At 36.1% G+C, this 8,198-nt stretch overlaps 1 pseudogene; it reads right to left on the reverse strand.

Annotated features, from left to right (window-relative positions):
• Window positions 1-1,480: 1,480 nt before the first annotated feature.
• Window positions 1,481-6,036, reverse strand: LOC122342240 (annotated as a pseudogene).
• Between the last annotated feature and the right edge of the window lie 2,162 nt (window positions 6,037-8,198).

Genomic DNA, 8,198 nt, shown 5'->3' on the forward strand with positions numbered 1-8,198 from the left:
ATTTCCTATTGTAAATATATTAAAACATAGTTTTTGAGTAATACGCATTGCTAAGAACTTCAGTTGGAAAACTTTCTCAATATTGAGATTTTTTACATTTCAGATTTTCAAATGTTTTGTCCTATCCCAACATTCAACTTTATGACTGGCTTTGTGGTCCATGGTCACGCATAGGAATGAAAAGAGAATAATAAAATTCACAAAAGATGTTCCTCACAAGCTCAATGAAACCCTCTTTCACAATCTCCATCTCCTATTATTGAGCCTATTATTTATGGTTTATATTTTAGAAAAGTCTTCAAAAGTGATGAAGGGGTTTGGAGAGTGGTGAAGGTTGCACTGGTTTCACTCGGTATCGCTCACACCACGATTCTAAGGCAAATCCACCCAGAATTGTGGTGATACAATGTCAGTAAGTAAGGATTCACATTTAATCGAAAAAGTCGTGGAAAGTGAGAGGACATGGAGGAACAGGTGTTTTCTCTTACCCTTCGAGACGTGACATAGTAAAGCGGTATTGTTTCATTATTTATCAATCATTGTTGTACGTCAATTTCAAATAATTCATGCACTTGGACAATCAGATGTTCAGCTTTTGACTTCTTCAGTTTTCTGAGTCAGCGTCGAAAAGATTAATCTGAATATTTCATTCATACTAAGTCTTTCAAAGTTTTAAAAACCTAAATGCACATTATTTGTAATTGGTTTTGAACTTTTATTTTATTATCTATGTCTACTTTTAGGATTTGGACAGAAGTCTTCACCTCAGTCCAGTGGAGGAAGGTCAAGACGATTCTAGGAGCCTGATGATGGAGGGGGTCCCTGAGGCGGAAAATATTTATATGATATCAAATAAAAACATGTTAAATATGACATAATGTTGCCATAACCTTCATTTATTAACTTAATCCCATGCTAGAAACATTTTTTTTCATAAAAGGTATACTATAATAATAAAGGTATAATAAAAGGTATATTATTTTTATGGAGACTGTAATAATGGCAGTTTTAAGCATAGAATGGAACTTCTTGAAAAATCTTTCAACACTTTAACAATGAAAATAAATAAACACCCTACAGTTTAGGATATTCAATAATGCAAATATGAGACACACTGTACTTGATATTTATTTATATACAATTCCTTTTAAATTGACAAGCAAATACATTTGTGATCTAAAAACAACTTAAACATCTTTAGTCCACACTTATTTTCTATGTTTTATCTTAAGACTAACATGTTACTTAATATTTAGTTGTATGCAAAACATTCAACATTTAAAAAAATAAAATTATTAAATTTTTAAATAATAAAAATATCATTATAAAATAATATTAATATAAAATAACATAAAAACTAAATAAAATATAACAAAAATGATATAAAAATATAAATAATCAGTAATATTTAAAAAAAGTCAGAAGGATTGCTTCAGAATTTATATTTTAAAGAAAACCAGTTTGAAGGAGCGCTTTTTTATATCCCACATATGAAATATAATTCAGCAAGAAACTGCAATACCAGGTTTTTAAACATAGATGGCGACAGAAGCAAAACCTTTGAACCGTAGCTTTAACAAGAAATCATGCTGAAGTATGTTGATGCGGAATACAATTATTTCAGTATTTTCCTATTTAGGGTTAAGAGGAAACAAAGCATTTGTAAATATCTGCAGCATATATTGTGAATAAAAAACTGGATCAATAAAACACTTAAATTTAATTTATTTTAAATATAAAAATACATTTTTGCGTAAATAATCGCACATGTATCGGTTTATTTAATATTTAAAGCATTCTGTAAAATAAAAAGCGCTGTAAAAATAACACCGAAAGCTGTATGCGTATATCTACAAATATGAAAATAAGTAGTATTATGAGAGTACGTTATTGTAATACTGTAGGCATCTCTATTTCCTCTGGGTGGCGAGAGATCTTCCTGCCTGCAAAAGAAATACAATAGTATTAATGACCTTTTTAACGTGTAAATAAAGAGATTCGGTGACGTTCAGAACTCACCAGCTCTTTTAACACAGCTGATCTGAAGAAGAACGACAGTAGGAGCAACGAACACTGCGATCTCAACAATAATCACAATGACTGCAGGAAAGATGCGAGAAAAATAGCTAGAGTATGGAGCAACGGACCATATCAAACCCTTGAAAAATTCAGTGATGGTTTCGGGTGCAAGCAAAGCCATTTCGTACCTCTGAATAACGTATCGTCTTACGTCGCGCTATCAGCTGCATCTGTGGATCACATTAGATCAGTTCAAACGTGCTGAGATGTGAACAAGCCATGCATAGCTGAAGCCATCTCAGTGGATCCACTGGTATGTTGTACATTGAGATGCAAAAACCATAGTCATGAAGATTATTTTTAAAAAAAAAGAGACTTGAGATGCTGAGTAAGTGTCAGGGATCACGTACCTTGAGCTGCTGGTTTAGTTTGTCTTGGTTTCTTCTCGGAGCTGCTGACTGGAATCGGTTTTGTTGAATCGACTGCAGCTGCAGAAGATGAACGTTTATAATCAACACAATCTGGAGTACAATCTTGAGGAAAAAGTGAATGATTTATATTATATTCTGTAAAAAGCTTTATTGTGTAATCATTTTGAAACGACTAAAGCACATGTGTCAAACTCACGGCCCGCGGGCCACATCCGGCCCGCCTTGCAATCATATCTGGCCCGCAAGATCATTTTACATTATCGTTATTCATGGCCCATCGATATGAAGCGCTGTTAACGCAATACTGCACAGAACTACAGATCCCATAATGCAACGCTTCAGCTGCCTTGCCGCTTACTTCTCGCGTCAATTAAGTCTAGCTATTACAAGATATTACGAAGATAGCCGTTAGCGAAGATACCCCTCACGATGCGAAGAGAAAAGTTGATTCTGAAAACAGAGCCTTTAATAACCGATGGGACGGGTAAACCCGTGTGTCTCATTTGTGGAGCTAATTCAATATAAGATGGCACTTTGAGACAAAACACAAGGATAACCTGAAAGACCTGGATTCAGAGCAAGTAATGTTGAACCAAGTCAGCACAAATGTGTTCCCCAAAACGAACTGAGCACACTACGCGCTGAGTTCGCACAGCGTTTTAGTGACTTTGAAGCACAAAAAGAGTTTTGAGTTGCTTCGCAACCATTTGCCGTCGATGTTGAAACTGCACCTGCGCAGATTCAGATGGAACTGATTGAGCTGCAGTGTAATGGGACACTGAAGGCAAAGTACGACACTGTTCATTCACTCCATCCCTACATCAATGCCTCAGCTCCGTCTTCATGCGGCTCGAAGCTTGTGCACGTTTGGGGGAGCACATATCTGTGTGAGAAGCTCTTCTCAGTGATGAAGGTGAACAAAACAGCACACAGAAGTCGTCTCACTGATGAGCACCTGCTGTCCATCCTGAGAATCTCCACAACACAGGACTTTACACCAAACTTGTTGCCAAAAAAGATGCCAGGTATCCGGCTGCGGTCAGAGCATATAATCAGATCAGAGTCATAAGAGCAAAGAAAACGGAATGATTTGAATTGGTATTGCTGAAAAGCACACATTTTATGTACATTTCCAGGTTTTGTAGCATGTTCATATTTCTAACTTGTATAATTTCGACAGGAGATATTTTTAAGGAGAGCAAAATCTTTTGGGATATTTAAGTTTATTTTTTTATATATATACATTGACATAGGAGCAAAGGAATTTGAATGTTATATTTAACAAGATGTTTTTATGAAGAGCAAAAATTAAATAGAAGTAATTTAAGGTTTACGTTTGTTTCAGCATAATAACATTTAGTTTTAGTGTGTTAAATAAATGTTTATCCTGTTTCGCCCGCGACCTAAAGTGTGTTTTGAATTTTGGCCCTTGTACAACTGAGTTTGACATCCCTGGACTAAAGGGTGTACTATGGTCGTGACTCGTGTATAAACCAGACACTGATGTTGTGAGTCAGTGATGGTGCACCTGGTCGTGTAGTTTGTCTTGGTTTATTCTTGACTGGGAGGCGGTTTTGTTGAATCGACTGCAGCTGCAAGAAGATGAAGCGTTTATCATCGACACACTGTTAAACATTCATTTTATCATCCTTGATAAACTCACATGAAATATAGTTTGCGTTGAATTATCACGGGATGAGAGTTATTTCTGTACAACATTAAGTTGTTTATGCCTAATTTTTAAGAGTAAAAAGCTGCAGCATGTATCTCTTTAGTTAGTCCTCAATTAACTACATTATTAATCCTCATGTTGTGTTTGTGAAATCCATTGGGTTTGGTTTTCTTTTTACCTGAATACTTGACAGTATACGTGACCGAGGTCTTGGTTGATTTCTCTGAGTAACCTCACATCTCCACTCTCTGTTGAGATCTTCATTCTGGAGTTTTGTAGTCAGAGAGATGTTACAGTGTTCTGAGGAGAATGAGATCTGATATCTGGAGTCTGTCTGTAGATTCACACCAAACTGATTCACCCAGATCAGCTGAACTTCATCACGGACCAAAGAATCACAAGAGATTAGATCACAATACAACTGACAGGAGAGAGTCACAGAGCTGCCTGGACTGATCTGAGAGGAGGATGAAGTGACTGAAAGACAAAATAAAACAGAAATCATTGACACTGAACGTGTGAGATTAAGCGTAAAGAAAGGATTTAATCATACAACTTAAAGAAACACTCACCATGAAGAAAATGCAGATAAACGCGTGAATCATTTCCTTGTTGTTCATTCTTTCCTTGTTTTCCAGTCACAAATTGCCGGCAGATGTAAGATCCATGATCTTCTTTCGTGACTTTAGTGATGTTCAGAGAGCAGTCAGAGCCCAGACTCAGTCTCTCAGATCTCTCTATGTCTTTCTTCTTTTTCCTCCATAAATCAGTTCAACTGTCCCTGATTGTTTGCTATACATCCATGCAGTTGATGTACAGCAAAAAGAGCATTATTACAGGGCAGACTGACATTTTCACCAGAACTGCAGAACACATGAGTATCACGCGCTCCACGGTACCTAAATGATGATAATAATTATTAAAGCTTGAATAAACATTCGGCAAAAGTTGTCTTGAGAAAGCAGTGGTTTAAAATGCTTGTAGTTTGAATGTGTTGATGTGAAGAAGTTTGAAAGTAGAATAAACAATAGACGGATAAATAGTCGCTATGTGATAGACCGGGGTGGTTGCTAGGGTGTTGCCATGTGTTTCTAGGGTACTCAGGGTGCTTGCTAGGGTATTCTGGGAGGTTGCTATGTGATAGATAGATAGCTGGATAGATTTCAGACATTTTCTTGATGAATAATCTGTAAATACAATCTTTTTGTCTCATGTTTTCAGTTCAGGGTAGTTGCAGAAAGAAACGAAGAAATCAGGGTTAACAAAAAATTGATTAAATGAAAAAAAAAAAACACCCTGTGCTTGCAAAGATGAGTAATTTATGATGATTTTTATTTTCAAAAATCCTTATGAATGCAGATCAGTGAGAACCATATATATATATCTATAAATATATATAAAATTTACTGGGACCACATTATATTACAGAACAGATGCACTGATGTATTTGTAGCACACTTGAAACTGTCTTTCATACAATAGTGCACTCAAGTGGTAACTAATTACGTTTTTAAAAACAAAGTATGTTAAAAGTGCATTTTAGTTCATGTTCATGGTGCAGAGTTGAGTACACTTAGATGATCTTAAGTTCATCTTAAGAAGTACTAAACTGTTTTTTTTTTTGCATGTCATATAATCTGCTTTCTGGTATACTTCATAGTTTAGGAGACTTTAGAGAGTTTCAAATGTACAATTCTAAACAAGCAATAAATAATAAAACAGTATTTACATCACTTGAATTTCATCAAAATTTCATTGTGCGAGTTAAGCTTCAGAAATCAAACTAAATTGTTTAAATAGACCGTTGTTCAAATCGTGCATCTTTTATGGTAAAGATAATAAAGAGATTTCTTCACCTGTGAGAAGTGCAGAGAGAACGAGTCCCAGCAGACACATCTGACTCTTATCAGCCATTTTCTCTTACTGTCCAAATAATTGCATCTCTTCCTTTAAACGTCGCCAGCTCCTCCTCCAGACTTTAAGATCCTATTTAAGATCGCCCACACTATACCGATGAATTACTTTTCTGCTCATCAGTTAATCTGAGGCGGTTAACACTTATTGTAGTTTGAATTTAATTGTAGAATTGAGACTTTGAAGAGCTATTTGTTTGCTTCATTGCGAGGTTTTCAGTCAGCCAAATGCTGCCTTTAGATAGCGTCACGTACATCTAGGAGAGCGTCTATGTGACATCAGCAAGACGTATTATTTAGGTAGTTTGCTCATCTGCAATACGTCTATTGAGCGTCTCCTTTTAGATGTCTAATAGAGCGTCGATTAGATGTCTTTGAGATGTTATGCTTTCGAATGCATGCACAACTGACGTCTGCTAGATGTTTGTAGCCAGCAGATGCTTTCCAGATCAAGAGATCTTTAACAGACATCTTGCAGGCGTCGCGTGTGCTATCACAGTAGACACATCTACATCAACATCTACATTTCAAAGAATGAGCTTGAATCATTGCCTCAATTGTTGTGTAACTAAAACTTTTTCTCTTCCCGTTACTAATGGCTGTATTTTTGGTGTGTTGTTCTCGTTGTTGTTGAGGTGTGTTAGCGTGTGAATACAGCACGTGAGAACTATGTAGGTTTCACCGCACTGCGACCAGCTCTGAACACAGTTTAGACTGAAAATCTCACACATTCTGATGAAGTTCCTCTTTAAGTGATTTTTGCTGTATAGTTGCTGCAGACCATTTACAAATTACTGCCAGTTTCGAAAAAAAAAATCGGCAGCCGTCAGCAGGAAGTGGCTGACACTAAAACCAGATGTCGACTGTCGCTAAAAAAGCGGAAATGGAAGGCGGCGGCAAGACAGATAATTATATAAATGTAGAATAGTTTTCAATGCATATTTAAATTAGTTTTTAATTTGATTTTATATAATTCATATTTTTGTTTAAAAGGTTTATTTATGAGATGCACTTATGTTGTATATTTATTATAAAAGCTACACACACAAAGACCTGCCTAGAAGACAAAAGAGAGAGCGTCTCAATGAACTTTATTTAAAGTCATTTCGCTGGAGTTACGTATTTCGTACATTTGACTTTCTGACGATACGTACAATTGACATTTGACAAAAATGACTGCAATTTCCAAACATCATGGCCCAGCCTCCCTTAAAACAGGTAGTTCATCCTATGGATTAGATTAAACCAGGACTAGGTCTTTGACATTAACAGTTACAGTTTCTAGAATAGTGTCTTGGCGAAAAACATCACCTGTGAGCGTTTTAAGACCAAACAATGGAAGTAATGCATTTTAAGTTACATCAGTGCAAGTTTTTCTAGAAAGACAAGAGATAAAGATTAAACATGTGAAATGCATGTGTGGTTTGTACAATGTTCACCTGTGGCATTATCCTCAAAATATATGGCATGCTTCGTCTGAAAGTGTTAGGGATCTGAAAATGCCTGAGAATCGAGCGTTTAATCTCGTCGTTATACATTACTGACACTCTATTCTCCAATTTGATACCGAAATGATACCATTTCAGAAGTTGAATAGCATTTCTGGCGTGGATATGGTTTTGCATGTTCTGAACAAATTCACTTTTTGGAAATGTAATGCTTCATTTTCTTGTAATAACCGATATCCAGGTACACACAAGGTGAAGACAGAAATAAGGGAAAGAAGGAGAATGTATAGAAAGAAGTAGTTAAATAATGAAACTGTTTGGTCAATTGTTACAGTAGGTTAACGGATATCGGACAGTCTTCTGAAAAGTTCAACACACAAAACGATTATGGATAGTGTTGCGTGTGTAACTTCTATAATTGAACCATTGAACTAAAGTAGGCAAAGTTACACTATCGATAACAACTAAAATCAAACTTACGACGCCACAATTACTTTGATCACTAATTTCAAACTTATCTCTAGAAAAATCGCCGCCATTTTTGAAGTAATTGTTAGGTGATTGGTTGCGTCCACGTTAGTAGATACTGATTGGCTGCTACCGAGTGGAAGGCGGAAGCCGACTGCGATTCCATTTGCAGATGTTTATTAGAAACACACACACAGATGAGAATGGTCAAAGACAAGCAAGGGTTGGCAACAGTAATTTCAGTCGG

The sequence above is a fragment of the Puntigrus tetrazona genome, chromosome 4 (genome assembly GCF_018831695.1).
Source record: "Puntigrus tetrazona isolate hp1 chromosome 4, ASM1883169v1, whole genome shotgun sequence".
Classification (NCBI taxonomy): domain Eukaryota; kingdom Metazoa; phylum Chordata; class Actinopteri; order Cypriniformes; family Cyprinidae; genus Puntigrus; species Puntigrus tetrazona.